Source organism: Cervus elaphus, chromosome 19, assembly GCF_910594005.1.
Source record: "Cervus elaphus chromosome 19, mCerEla1.1, whole genome shotgun sequence".
In the NCBI taxonomy this organism is placed as follows: Eukaryota; Metazoa; Chordata; class Mammalia; order Artiodactyla; family Cervidae; genus Cervus; species Cervus elaphus.
In genome coordinates, this window is record NC_057833.1 from 63,351,176 (window position 1) to 63,368,767 (window position 17,592).

General features: G+C 38.8%; 1 long non-coding RNA gene across 1 annotated transcript in view; it reads left to right on the forward strand.

The window, feature by feature from the left end:
• The window catches only part of LOC122675666, a 51,249-nt gene extending 34,876 nt beyond the window's left edge, over window positions 1-16,373 (forward strand). Inside the window, exons 3-4 of the long non-coding RNA XR_006335317.1 lie at window positions 12,222-12,337; window positions 14,982-16,373. This is a non-coding gene — a long non-coding RNA (uncharacterized LOC122675666). The remainder of the gene's footprint in view (window positions 1-12,221; window positions 12,338-14,981) is intronic.
• The last annotated feature ends 1,219 nt before the right edge of the window (window positions 16,374-17,592 follow it).

The window sequence follows — 17,592 nt, forward strand, 5'->3', positions numbered from 1 at the left end:
TTGTGATATCTACCTAGAGTTAATATTAAAAATAGGGTGTGGCACACGTCCAAGGAATAATGGCTAAACATTTTCTAGAACAGATGAAAGGTCCCAGAGCCAGATTCAGAAATTCCAAAAGATTCTCAAAAGAATTAATAAAATGAAAACTAGATCAATCTCCTTTGAAAGTACAAAGCACTGATGCTAAAGAGAAGGTAATAAAAGCAGTCAAATAGAGTCTACAGAAGCACAATGATTAGAGTAACAGATGATTTCTCAACAGTAACAATAAGAGTCCAAAGACAGTTAAAAAAATGTCTTCAAACTACAGGGTGTAATTCAACTGGTAACTCAAGATTGTATGCCTAGTTAAATTGACCTTCAAAAGCAATAGTAAATTATGTCTCGGATGTTTAAAAAGTACAAAGCTAAAGTGTACAACTTAATAATTTTTATAATTGTAATTCAAAGCCTTATCATGAAAATTCTATCATTTCTTTGTCAATCCTCACCCTCCCTAACTCCACTCCAGAACAACCAACTTCTATGCTTTTTTCCATTGTAGACTAATTCTTTCAGTTCTAGAACTTTATATAAAAGGAATTCTACTTTTTGTACTTTTTATGTGCTCAAGTGTAAGCCTTCTTGCAACATAATGTTTTGAGATTCATTTATGTTATTCATTATCTTTTTATTGGTGACTGACTGTTCTTGAGTAATATTCAATTCTTTATCCATTTTCCTATTGCTGAATATATGAGCTGTTTCATTTTGAGCATCATGAGTAAATTGATATAAGCATTCTCATACATGTTTTTTTTAAGGATGCTTACTCCTTATTCCTTGCATGCAAAAAAAAGAAAAAAAGATTCTGTGCTTTGCTACAAATCAAGGTTAAACAAAACTCAATAAATCAATATTCTCTGAGTAACACAAAATAAAAACCAATAAAAAAGACTTTAAGAGCATATATATTTGTACATTTAAATGCACTTCTAAGTAATTCATAGATTAAAGGAGAAGGACAGTGGCAATTAGGAAAAAAGACTAAATGATTTTCAAACTGTATATTTTAATGTGAATTGTAGCTAAAATGGCAATTAGAGCAAAATTTATAGGCTGTATAAATGAAATGCATGTATTAGTAAAGAAGAGAGGCTGAAAGGAAAAGGCATTTAATTTCAGATATAAGAAAAGATAACAGAATTAATTGAAGAAAATAAGTGGAAGGAAAATGCAACAATAAACACAAAAATGAATGAAATGGAAGGCAAAGATATAGTCGAGAGAGACAACACAAAATTGATATTTTGGGAAGATGGAGAAAATTGACAGACTTCTAGCAAGATTGATTAAGAAAAAGGAAGAGAAAGCATGAATAATTATCATTAGCAGAAAAAAAATGATTGTAACCACTGTGGAGATTAAATTTTTAATGAAAAATATAAAGAAAATTTTATAAAAATAAGTGTAAAATTTAAATGAATTGAATAAATTGCACACACACACACATACACATAAAACATCAAAACTGACCTAAAAGTTCTTTCTGGAGACACTCTTTGTCTTATAACTTTTCTGCCCAAGTCATAAGTTTATTAGGTATTTTCTGCTTTTCAAGTTATTGCAGAGGTAAGACGGAAAATGAGAGTCCAGAAATTCCAGGAGTTGAAGGATTAAAAATTACAACTGTTACTCATCTCTAGATGGTAAATCTTTTTCAAATTTTCCCACAGTCACAGGGCTAAGATTGTGGCTATTAAAATATAGACTAGGAGAAAAGACCAAATAAAAAAATCTTAGCTAATATATTTTCATTAAATCCTCTGATTCGGTTAAGATGACTCCCTGTAAACACTCTTCAATTAGGCAGAATGGTCCAGGGACTGAGACTGCCATAAGAATCCTGTCAAGCTCAAAGGACCCATAATGATATTTCGAGTGGCATCTCACAAACAAGACAGTGTACATTATTTTGCCCAGGGAAAGGAATCATTTTTTTTTAAAGTATTTAAGACAATTTTGTTTCCAAAAATGCCAACAACCTGGATTAACAAGAGACTGCAACTATTCAATACACCTGAGCTGCAGACATTGTAGACCTTTGTAGATGTGACTGGGGAAAATTATGAAGCGGGAAAGATGACCCAGAGAGTAGTTAAGGAGGCAAGAAGGACACTAGGCTGTGAAACTTCTCCCAGGCAGCCATGCCTAAAGTTTAATCAAGAAAGGCTTCCTTGGAATTCCCTGACAATCCAGTGGTTAGGACTCTGCACTTTCACTACTGGGGTCTGGGTTCAATGCCTGGTTGGCAAAAATAAATAAAGAAAAAGGAAAGAGAGAGAGAGGAAGGAAGGAAGCAAAAAGAAACACTTCCTACCTCCACAGTAGGGGGTGGACCACATTATCCTAGAGGAATTTCCAAATTGTTACACTAGTAGCAGTGATGAAATTCCCATTCTTTCCCTTTCCAGAGGGGGTGCTGATTTAAGGTCAGCTGGACATGAGTTTGAGTAAACTCCGGGAGTTGGTGATGGACAGGGAGGCCTGGCGTGCTGCGATTCACGGGGTCGCGATGAGTCGGACAAGACTGAGCAACTGAACTGAACTGAACTCTGCTCCACTGTTAGAGTTGGTGTGGGGTGAGGGAAGGACATGTTAAACATAAGACATAAAACGTCTTACACAGAAGATGTCTTTTTTGTGTGCTTAGGTCTCAAAAGTAAAAGAAGTTGAATCCAGTGGAGATCTAGATCTTAATGCCGTATTTGAGTGAGATTTTTGGATGTCTTCATGAGCGAGTAAGTGTATTTTACTTTTGAAAGAAAGAACGTTTTTGTGATCAAGAAGGGGTGACTATGGTAAGCTGATATTTATTAACAATTCCGTATTCCCATTTTGTCATTGCCAAGCTTCCCCAGGGACAGAGTGCAATGTCTGACCTCATTGACTCTGAGCTTCTCCATGTGACTGGCCAATAAATTACAAGAAAATGTGATGGTTGCCCCTTTAAGTTTGGCTCATACCTCTTACATTTCCATCTTCAGTCATGAAAACAGCATGTGCTAAATGAGTTACTTTTTTAGCCTTGGTTTTAGAATGAAAAGGCACATAAGACAGAGTCTAACTGAGCTCACCAAAGATAATAAGAATTATAATATAACATAGAACATGAGAAAAAGTAGCTGTAAACCATTGAGATAATGGAGTCATTACTGTAGCAATAGCTGAATAAAATACTCTTCAATGTATGAGACTAGTATGAACTTACTAATAAAATCAAGAAAGAAAAAATTTAAAAACCAAGAAAATGCATAGGTAATTTCACACATGAACATATACTAAAAATTCTAAACAAAATATTATGAAACTGAATCTTGCATTGTATAAAGAGATAACTCCTGATGACTAATGGGTTTATTCCAGGAATGCAAGGTTGGTATAACAATAGAATATGTATTAGTGTAATTTACTGCATTCAAAGAATACAGAAAAAATTATACAATCACCATAGATGTTAGAAAAAAAAAGGCATTTAATAAAATTCAACCATGCAACCCCATGGACTGAGGCCCCCCAGGCTCCTCTGTCCATGGAATACTAGAGTGGGTAGCCTTCCCCTGTTTCAGGGGATCTTCCCAACCCAGGGATGAAACCTGAGTCTCCTGAATTGCAGACAGATTCTTTACCATCTGAACCACCAGGGAAGCCAATTTTTAAAGACTTCTCAGGAGAGAGGACTCTCTTTCATCTGATAACAGTTATCTATAATGAACCCACAACAAACAACCACTCCACAGTAAAATGTTAAAATATTTTCTTTTGATATCAGGAAAATTCTATTTATAGGATTTTTTGATAGAGTGTCCACAAAATTTTTAAATACAAAGAATAAAGATTACAAATCAAGAAACAAAATATTGGGACTTCCCTGGTGGTCCAGTGACTGACTCCACACACCCAGTGCAGGGGGGTGGGTTCTGTCCCTGGTTGGGGAATTATATCCCACATGCTGCAACTAAGACCAGGTACAGCCAAATAAACAAATACATTTTTTAAAAAAGGAAACAAATCATCTATTTCATAGGTGGTATGACAGCAGCCATTTGAGAAAAATGAAAAATACTCTGTTCCTTTCTAAGCTTTACCTTTTTTTTCCTTACGATTGTATGCTAAAATTATAACTATAAAAAGCACAAGATTTCTTCAAATAATAGATTTTAAAGGAATATTAAGCAAGGTTGTCAAACATAAAGTTAACAAGAACCAATTGTCAGTGATACACCAATTGCAAACAGAAAATATAATTTAAAAGGAATACAATTTAAAATATCAGTGAAAATATAACCTATTTAGAAAGATCAAACACAAAATGTAAGGCCTTTATGTGAACATAATTTTTAAATTTGAAAGCCAATGTAGACATCAAATAAATGGAAATACCAATTATATTCACAGATAAGGAGACAATATTTTTAAAATGACAATTCTCCCCAAATTAATCTCCAGATAAAGTAGAATTTCAGTTGGAATTCCAAGAAGATTTTTGTGGAACTTAGTAAGTAATTCTAAAATTTACAAGGATGTCAAATGGCCAAGAATAATCAATATACTGCTGAATATACTAGTCCTACCAGATATCAAGACTTTTTACTTCACTACTAGCAATAAAAATAGGTAGCATTGGTGAAGGGAGATACAGAGAATTGAACAAAAGAATACAAACCCCAGGCAATAAATTCTACTACATTAAAATTAAGAATTTGTTTATTAAAAAAATAAAATATTTAAAGGCAACTCACAAACTCAATGAAATACTGCAACACGAATAAGCTGATAATTCAATTCCAGAATACACAATGTTTTCATACAAACATGCTTTTATAGAAGAAAAATGATGCTTTTACCATACACCTGCAAAAAGTGATCAGTATCCTTAAGAAAATCCCATTTAAAATCTCAGTGAGATACCATTTCACAACTAACAAGTTATTAATAATAATAGTCATGCTAACAATAATGATAAAGTCTCACAATACCACATTTGAGCTGCAACATGAAGCAGTCTGTATCCTGCACACTACTGGTTGGATTATAAAATGCTGCAGCTATTCTGGAGACCTACTTGGAATTACTCCTAAAGCTGAAGATGCTCTTTTTCTATGCCCCAGTTCTTGTACCCCTAGGTGTACACAGCAGAGAAGTTTACTCCTGTGCCCCAGGTGACGTGTTTTCTAATAGCAAGCTATTAGAAACCATCTAACTGTCCATTTTCGGTAGAAATGCGTAAGTAAATTGTTGCATAGTCATAGCATGGTTTAGTATATAGTAGTGGAGGTGAATGAACCCCTGTACATATCAGTGTGAATGAGTCTCAAAATTCAGTGCTGAGCAACAAAAGCAAGTAGTAGATGAATATATTTTACGGGATCTATTTATATAAATGTTAAAATCGACAAATTAAAAACCATCACTTGGGAAGGCATACATGTACGCAGTAATATTCTAAAGAAAAACGGAAGCCTGATTAACAGAAAAGTCAGGATCATGGTTATTTTTGGAGGTAGGAAGAGAGATGCATGCATACAGGCGCACAGAGGAGGTTCAAAGGCACGGAGATTGTTCAAGATCTTAGGCTTGGTCATTGCAAGTTGTCACTTTACTATTATCTTTTATGATTCTTTAAGCTGTATGTATACTTCATGTGTGTGCTATATCTCACAATGTTTTAAAAAGCAAAAAGAAAATGGCTAGCTTATGGAGGTCACAAATGCATTCTGATCACAAATAATCAGACAAATGAGCAAAGCCAGCTCTTATAATGTGATATGAAGAGGTATCTGTGGTTTTGGAATAAAAAAATAAAAGCCAGTAGTAACATTTTACACCAATTTTTAAATGTTTATCAGATGTCATGGGAGCTCTGGGTGTGCTATAGTTTCTCAAAGTAGAGTTACTTACTATTGCACTATTTAGGATTACTTTGGTTGTTGAAGATAGAAACCTGTGTTTTGTGAACAAAAGAGTAAAATGCATCGAGAGGTTCATGAGACCATAAGAAGGTTAGGGGTCCAACCAGCCTGAGAGATCAGGCTTCTACCACGCAACCAGAGTTATATTTCACGTCTTTGCTTCAGACAGGTTTTTCAGTTTCTAACGTTTAACACCGAAAGAATCCTAAATAATACCTTCAGGAATTTTACTTCGAGGAAAAGGCTTTTTGCCATCTTTTGTCTCTGTTTAACTTTACTTGCCAGCTTTCCTTTTTATATCAGTGTTCTCTGCAAGGCAAAAAGCATTGATGACTATGCTAAGATTTTATACTTACAAGATCCGCCACAGATAAGAATAAAACACTTTCCCTGAAAAACTAAGCTTGCAAGTCTTAGAGAAGAGCTCCGTGGGCCCAAGCAACGTCACAGGCCCATCCCTAAACTAATCAGCTGCCGGGAGAGGATGGGATCTGTCAGATCTCACACCCAGCCCAGCTCCGCTGATTGAGTGAGGGGAACTTCCCTTCACCCCTATGTGTGCATGCGGGCTCAGTCGCTCAGTTGCCTTCGATCTTTGCAACCCCATGGGCTGTAGTTGCCAGGCTCCTCTGTGCGTGGGATTTTTCCAGGCACGAATACTGGAATGAGTTGTCATTTTCTCCTCCAGGGAATCTTCTTGACCCAGATATCCAACCCACACCTCCTGCATGGGCAGGCGGTTTTTTACCATGGAGACTCCTGGGAAGTCCCTCAGTGCTCAGCTTGAATACCACCTCGGAAATGCCTCTCCTAACCGCGCTCAAGTGAACGCCCTACTGTTATTCCCTCTCGTATCATCCTGTGTTTCTTTTGCAACATTCACCACGATATGCAACTGTTTTTTAAAATAGCATCAATTTTTCCTGCTTCATCAAAGACAGTCTTTTTGTGATTTTTTTAGAAGCATAATTGATTTACAATGCTGTGTTAGTTTCAGGTATACAACAAAATGATTCAACATATATATATACATATATATATATAATTTTTCAAATACTTTTCCCTCACAGTTTATTATGAAATATTGAATATCTCAAATATTCAAATTTGATTAATATTGAAATGTATTTCAAACAGATATTCTTTTTCAGATTATTTTCCTTTATAGGTTATTATGAAATACTGAGCGTACTTCCCTGTACTGTATAGCACATCTTTGTTGGCTATCTATTTTATATATAGTACTGTGTGTACATTAACCCCAAACTCCTAACTTATCCCTGTCTCCCCACTTCCTCTTTGGTAATCATAAGTTTGTTTTCTATGTCTGCAAATCTATTTCTGTTTTGTACATAAGTTTATTTGTATCTTTTTTTGATTTCACATAGAGGTAATATCAAATGATATTTCTTTTTCCCTGTCTGGCTTACTTCACTTAGTGTAATAATCTCTAGGAATATCCATGTGGCTGCAAATGGCACTATTTTTTTTTCATGGCTGAGTAGTATTCCATTGTGTGTGTACACACACATATATTATATCTTCTTTATCCATTCATCTTTCGGTGGCATTCATCTTTCGGTGGCTTACTTCACTTAGTGTAATAATCTCTAGGAATATCCATGTGGCTGCAAATGGCACTATTTTTTTTCATGGCTGAGTAGTATTCCATTGTGTGTGTACACACACATATACTATATCTTCTTTATCCATTCATCTTTCGGTGGACATTTAGGTTGCTTCCATGTCATGATTATTGTAGATGATGCTGCAATGAACATTGGAGTGCACATATCTTTTTGAATTGTGGTTTTGTCCAGTTATATGCCCAAAAGTGGGATTGCAGGATCATACAGTAGCTCTGTTTTTATTTTTAAAGGAATCTCTATGCTGTTCTCCATAGTGGCTGTAACAATTTGCATTCCCACCAACAGGGTTCCTTTCTCTCCACATCCTATCCAGCGTTTATTATTTGTAGATCTTTTGATGATGGGCAGTCTGACCAGTGTGTGCTGATGCCTCATTTGTAACAACTGTTTTAATTTCATCGGTGCGCAAGATATGGTGGGCAGAATAACGGCTTCCAAGAGATGTCTTTGCCCGAATCCTTTGAACTTGTGACTAAATACCTTGCATGACCAAAAGGAACTTTGCAGATGTGATCACTGACCTTTGAAATAGGGAGAGTATCCTGGTGGGCCCAATCTATGTGAATCCTTAAAAGTAAAGGACCGCTCCTTGACCCTGTGGTCAAGGAGAGCTGTGATGACCGAAGAAGGACCAAAGGACTGTGACGTGGGAAGGCCTTGGCTCTGACACTGTAGCTCTGATGATAGAGGGAAGAGGTGTGAAACAGAAAGTGCAGGTGGCCTGTAGAAGCTGGGAAAGGTAAAGAAGTGAATTCTCCCCTAGAGGCTCGAGAAAGAAACTTTCAATCCTGCAAGACCCATGTCAGACTTCTGCCCTGCAGAATCGTTAGATAATACACTTGTACAGGTTTAAGCCATTAAATTTGTGGTAATTTGTTGCACCGGCAGTAGGAAACTAATATCCCTTGTTATTGTTTTACTAGAATGTAATCTTCAAGAGAGAGGGGATTTGTGTACCTTTCTCATTGGATCTCCAGTTTATAGCACAGCACCTCACATAAATTTTTTGAATGAATAAGTAGATGAGTAAGTGAATAAACTAAGAAATCTGTGATTCCCATCCTAAAGTTCACCTTGCGGTCTTCATTCAGAGTGTTTGTCTTCTTTTTGTGAGAGTCACACATGTGGAGAATCAAGCAGAAAATGCAGCGGATGATCTCAAGTTTCTCTCTATGGGTCAGAAGGGAAAACATTGGCTGAGAAAATGTGAAAAACGAGCCCTCTTCTATAAAGAGAGAAGAATTATGCCAAGCCAAGAGAACAATCAAAGATGCCAGCAAATCATAGGTCTGGGACAGCACTTACTATTTGAGCTTTCAGATGGGGTGTTTTTTCAGTTGGCTGATACTTCCTATTCAATTTCTCTAAAGATCCCACTGTCACTAGAGTGGTAATATACTGGGTCATCCACATCGACTCCAAAATGGTCTTTCTTCTGGTGCAGTTAGATTTTCTGATTTACATCCATTAATGGGAACCAGTACCTTCTCCAGAAGAAAAATGATGGCATCTTCTGAGGAATGTATCTTTTTCCAGGCAATTTGTTTTTGAAGAGAAAGTTCATATTACTCATCAGATAATTCACTCTGTCTCTATGGGTTCAGCAATAGAATACCTTCAATAATTAGAATCAGTGAGTTAAAACTGGCAACTTCCTTCACCGAGAATAGTCAAGTTAAGAGTCGTGCCAGAAAATGAGCCAGTCATTCCAAGGAAGAGGTTAAAACAATATCATCTGAGCCAAGCTCAGAATCACTGAAGTTCTATGAAACAGAGGTAGCAAAACAGGTTGCTGGTGGGATAAAAGAATGGTCCTCGACCATCTTCACACACAAATTTCACTTCTACACTTATATATGTGTGTGTGTGTGTGTGTGTGTGTGTGTGTGTGTGTGTGTATAAGTATATATTCCCTTCTGACATATATATATATATACCAGCAGTAGCTAAGATATAATTTCTTACGCAAAACGTGAACATATGGGATGGCTTTGCATGGTGGTCAAGCTTTGGGCAGGGAACCAGGAATGCCCACTGGGAATGAACTGTTATCCCCATGTGCACCTTACTCTTGCGTTTGTCTTCCCTGACTCCCCATCAAATATTCTTAAATCCTTGAATCTCCATGTTTGTTCATGGTAACTGTGGAGGAAACGATCTTGGACAGAATTAAGTGGGCGCAGGTGGTACCATAGTACATACTAGCTCCCAGTGTAACATCTGCTTCAGATTCTTCAAAGCGTCTTATTTTTACAACGGTCCTCTTTGTCTTTTCTCTCTTTTTTGTAGTTCTGTGGGTTTTTTTCTTCCTATTTCAAGTCTCTGGAAGAAAGAGGAAATGGGGTGGAGGATGGCAGAATTTCCATATGCTTCATCAGATGATAGCACGCAGTTACGTCTGTTGTATATGATGCCAAAATATTTCACTTTCTGGACCAAGACTACCCAACTGAGCTTTCTGCAATGATGGAAATATTCTGTATCCTTACTAGGTCTGTCCACTAGCTCCACATGTCTGCTGAAGGTTTCAAATGTGACTCGTCTAATGGATAACTGAATTTTAAATTTTGACTCATTTTAACTAATTTAAATTTAGCCATTTGTGGATACTAGTCACTGTATGAGGCACCACAGTTCCAAACACTTGATGAGCATTAGAATTTCAGTTCAGATTTTTCTATACTTTGCATTATCCTCAGTTTATTTAAGATAATAAAGTCCTTTCATGTTAAAGTTTGCATCTCCAAAAATTGTTTTTCTAGGTATAACCATTCTCTTTCTCTGTCTCTCTCTCAAATTTACTCCATCTTGCTTCCTCTATAAAACGCTTATCCTCTCCAATCACTCACTCAAACACACACGCACACACACACAACGCTAGTTTCAATGAAGAAAGAGTCACCAGTCATCCTCATGTATACTGCTTCTGAAAAAAAAAAATAAGAGAGAAAAGAAAAGGAGGGACATTTATGATGGCTTGTCACCTAACATTTTCAAATGTAAATAGAAAGGAAAGTTTATAAATATAGTGCAATGTGTTTATGCAGAGCTACGAGTCGCCACTCATTACAGAGAGTTTACACAATCACAACACTTGCTCCAAAGTGAAATGTGTGATGAAGTGCTGCCATTAACCAAGAGGGGAAAAGCAAAACAGAATTGGAGGGTTTTTAAGCTTTTAGACTTTTAATAACTTTGGAGTTTCATGAAATTCTGCCCCCCCACCACACTGGATGTTTTTCTTCTCTTAAGCCATTGTTGGTCAAGGGAACGTTTAATAAATTGCTTGCTTTTGTTCCTAAGTGGTAGGCTGGACTGTGTAACTAAGAATGCCTGTTGTTTGACAGTCCTGCCCACTGTCTTTCTATCATGGAAATAAAGTTGGGGACATGCCATTCTGAATGTGACCAGCTTCCAAACTTCCCTTAAAAAGTTAAGGTTTGATATCTAAATTTAGTATCCATAGCTTGTCATGCGTGCCTACTAACCAGAAGAACTATTTCATTACAGCAGAATCTTTCTTAGAAAGACATGAAGGATGCATGCTGTTTCAGCAGCCCCTTCCTGTCTACGCTGGCAAATACCCACATGAAAGAACTTGGTAAAGAACCCACCTGCCAATGCAGGAGACATAAGAAACATGGGTTCTATCCCTGCTTTGGGAAGGTCCCCTGGAGGAGGGCATGGCAACCACCCCAGTATTCTTGCCTGGAGAATCCCATGGAAAGAGGAGCCTGGCGGGCTACGGTCCATGGGGTCACAGAGTCAGACACGACTGAAGTGACTTAGCATGCACAAGGAAGCAAGGCAGGCATTCACCATGATCCTTCAAAGCTGGGCTATAACCTCAGGACCCTTGTTGGCCCTGCTCTGCTTCCCCTGGGAAACATTTGAAACAGGTTTGGTTCGAATGAGACGTGTGGGTACACTGGTGTGCCAGGAGTCAGGGGACACAGGGAAGGAAAGACAGCCAGCAGAAGTGCATTAGGAAACTAGAGCCAGTGACCGAGGCTTAACCCCAGGGGCTAGGCGGGACACAGTGTAAAATACCAGTCAAGGGACAAGAGAATGAGGATACTGGTATCCCCATCATCCTTAGTCATCACTTAAGGAAGACCTCAGAGGGCATGTTACACATCACTTGGGTGAAGGGTTATTTCTACCCAGGGAGTTACTGACAAAGGTGCAGCTGTAGGCTGTTAGAAGTCGGGCTGGAATGCAGAGGTAGGAGTGTGAGGTCCTAAGGGCCTGTAACCAGAACACTGGCAGAGCCTGCCACAAAAATGTTACTTGTGATAGAATCCCTCTTAGGGGAAAGAAAGAATGTTAATTTTATAGGGTTCCCTTTTGTTTCTCCAAATATTGCCTTTTTGTGTACGTGCTCATTTATTAATTCTAGCTGCAAAAGGAGATTGTCTAGAGTTTGGTGAACTCTTCCCCTTTAGTTCAAGATTTAATAAACTTCGGTAATGACCTTCCCATATTTCTTAGACGAAAGAGGACGCGTCCCTTATTTTGTTCAGAAACCCCTCTGTATCCTTGATTGCTTGAGCCATGGGATTTTTTTCCTCATTTGCTTAACCTTTTCTTCATGTGGAATGGTCTGACTCTTTTACAGCTATCCTAGGTTTGGATCCATAAAGGGTTGTGTCACATATACAAAAGGCACAGCACCCCGTGAAACTCCAGGTGTGGGTCTGAGGTTGCTGAGACCGATCATCATGAAGCGTTCATGTAAGTTATGTTTACATGTTAGTTTCATGTACTCAAAACATAACATAATTAAACAATAAAACCCCAGATGGTTTTGCTCAGGCACAATTTATCATAGAATCCACCTATCACAGACATACTCAACAGGGAGGCTTCTCACTCAAGATAAAGTCAGGACTTTGTACATCATCCAAGGTACATGGTACGAGTTAGACCAACCAAGCCCTCTGCAGGAAGATGATACAGATTTGGTGGAGGGTGGCCCTTGATGGCGAGGTGTGGACACAGAGGGGATGGAGAGTGGCCTGACCTCAGGGGAGTGACCATGAAGAGCTTCAGAGAGACAAGTGCAGAAGAGACAGGGGTGGCTGGGAGCCAGGGGGCAGAACCGAGGTGGAGGACCACGGGGCTGATTCAAGGAGCCACCGGGGCCCAGGCATGGCTGGAGGCAGGTCAGGAGAGAAAGAGTGAGAGTGAGGGTCTTCCTGGGGAACCAAAAGTGCAGAGAGGCCTGGAAGAAGGGGAAAGAGCCAGAGGGGAGGTGAGCTGAGGAAAACAGTGCAGAATGGTTGAGGGTCTCACCTGGGAATGACAGCAGCCACCTAGGGCTCATGTGACCCTCACGTATCCTCCCAGCCAGAAATATGTCTTTGTAGAGCTCTACTGAGAGAAAGAGCACAAGGATACATGTGCAAACAGCACCCTAGATCAGGCTCATTCAGCTCTCGCTTAGAAGATAATATATGTTTGGGATTCTGCCCAACTGGTTAATAGTTTTTAAATATTTATTGACAAAAACAGCACATATTTATTGTAGAAAGTTTGAAATGTGGAGGAAAAAATCAAGGAAGAAAATTAAAGTCTCAAACAACCTACCTTCTCAGAAATGTTTACATGTGTTCTATAGTTTTAACAAAAGATTGGTGTAATACTATGTAATGTATTGTAGTGTAATGTAATATAATATAGTCATATAATTAATAAACTGGGTTGGCCAAAAGGTTCACTTGGGTTTTACCATAAGATCTTCTGGCCAATCCAATAATTATTGTAAATGGGCTTCTTGGTGGCTCACAAAGTAAAGAATCTGCCTGCAATGCAGGAGACCTGGGTTCAGTCCCTGGGTGGGGAAGATCCCCTGGAGGAGGGCATGGCAACCCACTCCAGTATTCTTGCCTGGAGAATCCCCATGGACAGAGGAGCCTGGCGGGCTACAGTCCATGGGGCTGCAAACAGTCAGACATGACTGAGCAACTAACACACACACACAGCTACGGTAATATAATAAAATGTAGGATAATGTATTATACTATAACGTGGGATAGTGTATGATACTATAACGTGGGATAGTGTATGATACTATAACGTGGGATAGTGTATGATACTATAATGTGGGATAGTGTATTATAATGTGTTGCTTTGTAACTTTTTAACTTAATACTTGAGTGTCATTTCATTCAGTTGCACTTTATCTGTTTGTGAGAAACACTTCTAGGGACATAGTATTTTTGAAAGTAACAAAGTCACCACCACCAAAACAACATGCACAAAATATATGCTAGAGCAAAACATCGGTTCATTCGTTCCCTAACATGACGAGTTACCGTGTGGTTCAGGGTATTGTCCAGCAGGAAACAGGTTGCGCGTTCAGATGAGGACCCTTTGAGGAGAGTTTGGTAAAGCATGTAGGGAGCCTGTCAGGACCAGGAGGCAGGGACATCAGGGCTACCGCCAGCCCCAGACCTGAGGAGCAGCAGAGAGGGGGCAGTGACCAGACACGGAGGGGCGGCCAGGCATGCTGGCCACCTTTGCAGGAACGCGTGTGGTCTGGATCTAGGCGGACAGCTGACTTGAGACGGACCTGCTGGGTGGGAGCTGGGAGGAGATACTCCCCAACCCTAGAAGGCTCTTTCTTTGACATTCTGCCCATGGCCTGTCCCCATGCTGAACCCACCCAGAAAGCGACTATTAAGGAAGCCTCCAGACGCGATGCAGAGATGCCAGCTTTCTGCGGTCGGAGAAGGGGTGCTTGTGCTTTGTTGACGTTGCCGTTCTTCAGTCGTTAAGTCCTGTCTGACTCTTTGCAGCCCCGTGGACCACAGCTCGCCAGGTTCCTCTGGCCTTCACCATCTCCAGGAGTCGCTGACATTCACGTCCATTGAGTCCCAAACACAACTGCTCACAGAGGGTCACTTCTCTTGTCTCTGTATTCTGGGTAGCAGAACTTGTCTATTTTTCACTTATTTGTTCACTTAATTCTTCACTTATTCAACAAAGATATTCAATAATATTAATACCAGAAAAAAATGGAGAGGGGAGTGAGTAGCAGGTGGCCTGTTACCCCACATAGGGTATTGTTAAATGTTGGAACATCAAAGGATGAAGTTCTTAATAGGTAATGATAATGTATATTATTCAAATAATGGTGTCAATTTTCTTTTTCACTTGAGGATGCTGGTAGAGCCACATTTGTAAAGAAGTTAGATTGTAAGGAGTTGAGCCATGGGTCTAAAGGTGGAAAACATTTCGTTTAAACAAGCGTGGGTAATTTTCTAAGTGCCAGTGCCAATTCCTTTCCATCTCTTCTGTTGAAAAAAAGAAAATTCTCTGCAGTTTGGTTCAGAGTTATGGTTTCACTTTGATTTCCTTCTTTTCTTCCTGGCAGTTAATATACAAATTTGATATGAGAGAAGAACATTGGAGCAGAGACGTCAGAAACGTGTCCAACAAAGGCCAAAGCCGTCGCAGAAGAAAGATGCTCTGCTTTCACTGATGCTGCTGTCTAGTTATTTTCCTCCTCCCACTTCTTAGTATTTTATCAAATTTCCTTTATAGTCAACAGCTGATATAAGGTGTCAGATTATTGTGTGCTCAACCACTCAGTCATGTCCCACTCTGCAACCCCATGAACTGTAGGTAGCCTACCAGGCTCCTCTGTCCATGTGATTGCCCAGGCAAGAATACAGGAGTGGGTTGTCATTTCCTCCTCCAGGGGATCTTCCTGTCCCAGGGATCAAACCTGCATCTCTTATATCAAATTATTAGCCAAATCATAATATAATAGGAGAGGGTACACAGCACGTGCAAAACCGTATCTCTGCAGTTGCACAAATGAGAACAATTTTGATCCCACTTAACCAGGTAACTTTTCAGGAAAAATAAAATTATCTCCCCCTGGTCTAGACCACAGTGACCTTCATAAGTCCCCAAGAGCAAATGGCTTCCAATGGAAATCAACCAGCCATGTTACTTTTTCAACTAGAACATTTTCTTGAAAGGCCACAAAGATTAAACTCCTTATGCAAATCATAAGGCTTTTCAATTGCTGTCATTTCATGTTGCAAAAAGATAAAGTCTAAATATTCTGCTGGATTAAATAACCCACATCACCCTATGATAAAATACATGAATTAGTAGGTTTGGCCTGACATAAGTGCCCGTCTTCTATATGAGCATATTTTATTCAAGGTCATATAAATGAGAATAAATAACTTCAATAAAAATAAACATCTTCACCATTGTTAACAATCTCAGAAAAATTGGCATTCGCTTTTTATGGCATTTGTTCAATACTCCTTCAACAGACAGAGGGTTTGATTCTCCCCAGAGGAGAAAAAGTGGAATCTTCCCCAGGAAATAGCATGTTTATTGCAGGTGGGTGCCTCTGTTTTTTCAGTCTAGGGAAATGTGGTGACCTGTTTCCTTCTGTAAGCGAAAACTGACATTATGTGTACAAAACCCAGGTGATTGTAATTGGGAGTCACCCCTCCTTGAATATTAAGGTGCTATTTGTAGGTTATTCAAAAAGTGAGTTGACAGTTATTTTTAAGAATTTGATTTTATGACAAGGCAAGGAATTGTTTGAAGTATTTAAACAACTAATTGATACTTCTCAGCAAGACACCTTAACCAAATCAAGAATCTCTCTTAGTTTGGGACAAGCTTTTTGCCAGTGTTTGAATAACATCACATCTTCCAAGACAGCACTTACAGGCTTCTGTTTATGTAGCATCAGAGCCACCTGCAAACTTTTCCCCTGTGTTTCCACCCTATGTACACCTTCTGAAGAGCTCAATAAATTGTTGAAAAGTGCTTTTTTTTTTAGTTAATTTTTTTTAATGGCACACTCTTTATCCATAGAGGTGGGGAATTGGGGGGCACATGTTTAGGATTGTGGCCATTTTAAACTAAGAGGATGCCAAATCACAAACAATCGTGCAGCTGATCTACTTTGCAATGTTGTCACACAAGCCTAACAAAATATTGTGCTACCGACACAGTCGTTGTATTCTGCACTGGTAATTAACCTTGTCGAGTTGTTTTAAACAAGCCTCATGCACATGTCATAAAGCAAATGACAAATTAAATGTTCAGATATGATTTGTTTAAAAAAGCTATTTTCCTTTTGGATTTAATTTTATTCCAGGCAAGCTTCTGTTAAGTAGCATTTTATGGATCCACAATGCTGAAAAGAACTTGAAAGGCTTCATAGAGACTTTATGCTTTTGTTTTTGCTTTCTTTGTTTTGGGGTGAGGCCCAGAACAGTGATCTGATTGGCTCAAGGTCACACAGCTATTTTGTGACAAAGTCATAATAGATTCTTCTGACCTTGAAGTTAATCCTCATTGCTCTGGTCTTTGTCTTGGTGGATTAAGCATATGGCCCAATGTGAGACAGAGGGAATATTTGACCTTATGGACTAAAACCAAGCCTATATGTTTGTCTCTGAAAATTGTCCAAGATTCACTCTTGTTCTATTTGCTCTTTGCTTTTTCGTTTATTTCCATATCAACCAAACACCTTGTCTAGGAACCTTCTCAACTTTCCAAACTCATTCAGCCTCAAAACTCCTTTTATCTGAACTAACACACTTTGAAGTCCGTGTACTTCAGTGCCACTCCTGTACTACCCCGGTTTGGCTCTCCACCCTACTAGACTGAGATGATTGAAAAAGAAAAAGATTTTCCCTTTGGAAAAGGGCACATGGAGATGTAGTCAAGACAGGAAAAACAGGAGACATATAGTACTTCCAATCAATGGGCTGAATAGCATTTTCACAGAGATGTGTAGGGAATAGCTAAATGAAAGCAACCCAGAAAAACAGAGATCCTTGTTTTCATTAAGCGTGTTACTTATTGATTTTCAGGACCTAGAATTTTATTTATCAGGATTGACATACTTACCCACATCATTTTCCCTTTGACCCTAAAATGAAGTGGAAACTTTATAATTATGGATCTGTGGTAAAGGTGATTTAATACCTCCCATATATTCA